The following is a 5,764-nucleotide window of genomic DNA, read 5'->3' as shown; positions in this document are numbered from 1 at the left end:
GAATGCCTCATCTGGTTTTTCAAAATATTAATTAGTAAACAATTAAAGAAGTTCACAGCGTATTTTTTGAAATCTTTATTTCAAATGTCAGTAAAAGGATTGTAAAAGGTTTTTAAGTCAGTTTCCATCTTTTGCCATTACTAAAAGCGGGCAGGCTTCTGTGCCTTGTTCTTAATCACTAACTTTCTATTCATGCATTATTTATTCTGATTTCTTCTTTTTTTTTTAATAGCAATAGAAATTCAGGCTTTGGATCTGATACTTCTGCCATAAATGCAGTATTTGTTATTGTTTCTGAAATAAAAGGCATATAACTAGGAAGAATTCAAAGTGCTCAGTGGCAGACCAGATCTTTCATACTGACATCTCTTTATCTTGAAATTTAGTATCAATTATTATGGGTTTTAATTACATCAGATTCAAAAATTTAAAATCAGGAGATCACTTAATTGTATTTTGTAAAATGTGGGGTTTTTTTAGTGTTTTTGAAAGGATTTGAACCAGAGTGGACCATGTTTTCTCCATGAAGTATAACTACAATGTGTAAGAAAGGTTCTTTCAAATGTAAATTTGGTTTGGTTTGGTTTTATAGAAAAGCGGGACAGGGACTTTTACAAGGGTGTGTAGTAATAGGACAAGGGGGAACAATTTTAAACTGAAAAAAAGGTAGTTTTAGATTAGATATTTGAAAGAAATTTTTTGCTGTGAGGATGGTGAGGCACTGGCACAGGTTGCCCAGGGAAGCTGTGGATGCCCCTGGAAGTGTTCAAGGCCAGGGTGGATGGGACTCTGAGCAACCTGGTCTAGTGGGAAGTGCCCTGCCCATGGAAGTGGTGGAAGTTGGAACTAGATGATCTTTAAGGTCCCAACCCAAACTATTTTGTGATTCTGAATGTTGAGGGAGTTTCCAGAATAGTTTTTTTAAGAGAAAATTGAGAGATTTAAGTTGATTATATCCAGTTCAGACATGCCTCCTAGCTGTTGGTGTTGACTTACTTTAGTGCTTGTGCATTTTGTTGCTGCTTTATTTGTCTTTTAAATCAATGTTATATTATACATCCATAAAATGAAATATTTTGATCCTGAGTTATAGTTATTAATGAACACTATACACTGTGCATCAAAAATTTGAATGGAACTTGTCAAGTTCTATTAAATTTTTTTAATGGCATCTATTTGTATGTAAAAAGAGCCTCTCTGTTAACCCTGTCTGTTCATTATATTACTTTTGAAAATAACTTGTTACATATTATTCCATATCCACCCCCCAAAAATAGAAGGGAGTTGGGAAGCAGGAGAGACTTCTGCTTGGATTGTCTTACGGATTTCCAGGACTGCTCTAAGAAAAGACACACTGGATATGAGGAGTCCTCCACGTAACGTCCTCTCTCAGTCAATGCAACTCCATCCCACACTCCAGTGCAGTAACCCCAGCTGTTTTTTTCACAGGAGTCTCAGTGGCCACATATTAATCCTCTCTTTTCTTTCAGTGTTTGGTTAAGGGTTATGTGGAGGGAATAGTCCTCTTTTCCAAGTATAAATAAGTTTTTCAAATATAACCATAAATCAAAACTGCCATCTTTTATCACAAACAATAATTTTCAAATTTGTCCTTAGCAGATTTCTTTTAATTCTGCTCAAAGCCACTAGATGGCAGAAAAGAATCCTTGAGATTTAGCAAATCATGTGAGAATGGGAATGGTGACTTAAAAGTTTCAAAAGCCCTAATGAGGCAAGACTTTGCCACAGTGAAAAATCCCTCTTTAAGATGTAGTGTCAGCTGTAAGGTAATGTAACACCATAGAATTCCTCTGCTTGGCCTAAGAAAAATTCCAGAATTTAAAATATTTTGCCTAATAAAAGGAAACTGTTGCAGAATTTGATCCACAGATAAAAGCAGTGAGTTCTCTATGCTACAGCAGAAGTTATTTTGTAGTGTACTTCTACCATCTCATCCACTGGCTGGTGGGTTTAGAAAAATATCTGGGATGTAGGCCACTATAAACATAGATGATGAAATATTGAGCCTGTCGAATGCAAAGACTTTCACCGTAAGCACATTAAAGTGTGGTATTTTAGAACAGTTAAGTAATCCTGAAATAGAAAAGTAAAATATTTTTTCTTTTTCTTGGAAAAAGCACATACAGACTCTTTGCCAAGCTCAGCGCAGCTTATTTTATGAGATATTTCCATGACTAATGTTTTTCCAAGCAGTGAAAATTGTTCATTTCTGATCTAGATCCTATGACATGATTTTCAAAATTGGGGTAGAAGAAGTTGAAGAGGGAAGGATTTTATTACCCAATTTATTCTCTAGAAATTATGCAAAGACAGTGATTTGTCTACAATTAATTTTAAAAGTTAAATAACTCCCTGAAACTTTGGACCTGCAGAAATACTCATTTCAAATGATCCTGCTTTCATGGCTCTCTATCAGTGCAGTGTTGCACGTTTTAATTCTCAGTTCAGCAAAGGATGAGAGCTCAGGGTAGAAGACTCCAGGTCAAACACTGAGAACAACATCATGAATTTAAAGCAAACTTTTGGAAATCAGAGGCTTGGTATTGCACTCAGCAATATGCAGCAAGCTAGACTGGGGAGATCTCTTTTCCAGGAAACTTTCATTTCTCTTAGATTTCTTTTGTTATGACACAAAAATAAGTTGTAATCATTAGAACTGTAGAAATATTTGTACAGTAGTTTGCTCTGGAGTTCCAGCTCTGGGGAAGAAGTGAAGAGCTGTCATGGAAATATCTTAAAGGATTTTTGCTGCTAGAGAGAATGATCATCAAGTTAATCCATCTGAGGTAATGATTAACCATTAAGTAGGGCAGATGCCTTACTCCAATTGATAATCTTCTAGGAATAACACTGGGCTAGTGCTCAGCCTCCTAAGCAATCCAGATGTGAAGCAGTCAAAAATCATTCTGCTCCCAGGGAAGGCCCTCATCCTAAAACTACACAGCTGTGCTTCCATTCAAAAGGGGCTGGAAAATCATGCTCCTGATGTCACCCTCGCTTAGGATCATCACAGCAAATGCTGCTTGAGGGATGGTGGGCTGGGAATTTCTCATTCTAGCGGAGCTCAGCATCTTCTTAAACCTCCCTGCAAACATGTGGTCCTGGTGTCAAACCAGGATTTGGGCACCACAGCCTGAGGAGGACCATGAGCAGTGCAAAGCAAACCACCAGTCAAGGCCACTCAATTACAGGACTGTCTGGTTTTGACCATCTGCTATCAACAAAACTGCAGAACCCCATTTTTTCAAACATCTTGACATTACATAGAGACAGGAGTTTGCTATATTTCAGTGTAAAACTGATCTTGTAAGTACAGACAGATACAAATAAACGAACTACAGTAGCTCTGACCTTTATGTGTATTTAAGACTGTTAGAGGCTTACTGGCTACAATAACTATTAATCAATTTCCCTGCATACTTCAAAGATTAGGATATCCTTTTAAAATAGGGCATTGGTGGTGAGAAGTGCCAATCAGTGTTGTCACTCCTCATGCTGGGGGAATTGGACTGCATGACCTTTGCAGGCCCCTTCCAACCCAAACTGTTCTGTGATTCTCTGGTCTGAATACCGTTGCAAGGCTTAAGTCCTTCTTTTGATTTCATAAAGCTTTGGGATAGGGCTTGGTCCATGGAAAGGATTTATGAGCCAGAGGTTGTTTGAAGCTTCCCTGAACTTGTCCACTGCAGTTCCTCAATCACAGTAACTAGGAAAGGAGAATCCCAGGAAGGAAAGAATAGCCATTCAGAGCTCATTTATGCTGCACAGCACTTGGCCTCTCTCAGCAGGGCTTCCAAAAGTGGAGGCCTCTTGAAGGTGTTCAGGCTTTACTCAGTTTTGGTGGAAGAGCACCTGAGTAGGTTTTTTATTGCAGCCTCTTGTGCTGGCAGCTTATAGGGCTGTCCAGTAAGAGATTTTGCTTCCAAAACATTTGAGGTCTTTGCTGGTTTTTGTTCTTTGTTTGGGGTTTTTTTCCAGAGTAAAGACTAACTTGGAAGAACAGCCTTTCTTTAAAGGACTGGGCAGTCATCAAATCATTTTGTTAAACATTTTGATTAAACTCATTCTAAACCATACTTACTGCACAAACACAATTGCTGGGACCTGCCTAAGTAGAAGTGCACTGAAAAGGGAACAATGTCCCAGCTGATCTTTTCCACTAGAAAAAAGGTGTCCAGGGGACCAAGTTGGTCTAAGAAAGTAGGCCCCAGATCTCATGGCTGTAAGATTATCCTGACAGCTCTTCTAGCTGGATGAAATGTAGAACAGACTTTGAAACCAGCTCAAATATTTAGCTGTTTAGTAAGATGGGCTATTGCTTAACTTTTTGCAACTGATTCCAATTCTAGTAATTATTTTCAGAAATATATTTTATTGGTACAAATCTGGGGGTTTGGTTGGGTTTTTTGCGGGGGGGTGGGTTTTTTAAAACAATCTTGCCTTTAAACTCTGTCTAGTCTGTAACTGACCTGCACTAGTGAAGATACTAGTATATACTGGTTTATCCTTCAGCTGAAATTTTCTGTTCAGATAGAGCCTCTGGACTCATCTTCCTCAGATTGCAAAGAGCTGTCTATAGGGTGCTATTAGAGGCAACCAAATCTGGTGAAATATTACCTGTGGGTTAGAGAGTTTTGGCAAACAGCTTTGAAGTAATAAAGGGTTGATTTGGGAACACCCCAAAAACTTTGACAGGTTCTGATTCTGAAAAACACCTATTTGGAGTACTTCAGTATAGTCCTTCACCTAAGTCCCTCAGGGGTACAGGAGACTATTTCTCTGCTTAACATTTGGTGCCAAAGTTAGGGTTTTTAAAGGACATTGGTTCAAAGACTGTGACTGTCTAAAAAAGTTTTCTTGCAGCAAATTTTCTTTAAGCAGCTGTTTCATCTGCTTAATATATCTGCTGTAAAGCATCTCATCTGAGCTGCTCTGCATGCTTCTCTTGCATGTAGTACAGGGAAGACTTGCATTTCTAATGGAATCTAACTAGGTGACAACAGAAGAATTGTCATGCATGCACAGAGAATCTAAGGTACCTTTCCAGCTGCTAACTTACTTGCTGTTGTTTTGTTGCTTTCTGTTTCTTCAATCACTTCATTGTTATCTCCTGACAATGCCGTACAACAGATAAGTTGTATGGCCTTATTTCAGTGTTTAAAGATCTGTGGTACCACCACTTGGGTGTCAAATTAAAAATTAATTTCTGTGGATACCAAGGTCTGCAGTATTGAAAACATCTTTACAAAATAAAATATGATAAAGGGAACTTTGATAACATTTCCTCTCCCCAAAGGCATAAACATGGCTGAACCGAAATCTTAAACAAACAATCAAAAAATTTCTTGAGCATTCTAGGAATGTTGAGCCCAAGGAATTATGGAAAGCACAATCACCTGAATGAATAAGAAAAATGGTATGGCAGTACATCAGAAGTTGTACAACATCATTGGAAAGTACAGAAGAAAAAATCTGCACAAGTCAATAATTCTTTGAAGCAATACTGAGATCATTTGTATGAATAATTACTGAGACTGCTGATACAAACCAGTAATTTTCCCATGAAGGAACCAGTAATTTTTCCCATTAGGCAAAAAATCCATTTACAAAAGCATATATATACACATATATATATATGAGAGACTGTCTCGTTGTGGTAATCGTACCATGCAAATTAAATTAATGACTCTAAAAGGTTTTTCAATGAGCATTTGCAGCTTAACTATTTTAGTAAAAACTCACC

Source organism: Corvus hawaiiensis, chromosome 1 (genome assembly GCF_020740725.1).
Source record: "Corvus hawaiiensis isolate bCorHaw1 chromosome 1, bCorHaw1.pri.cur, whole genome shotgun sequence".
Lineage (NCBI taxonomy): Eukaryota > Metazoa > Chordata > Aves > Passeriformes > Corvidae > Corvus > Corvus hawaiiensis.
Note: the sequence above shows the minus strand (reverse complement) of the source record.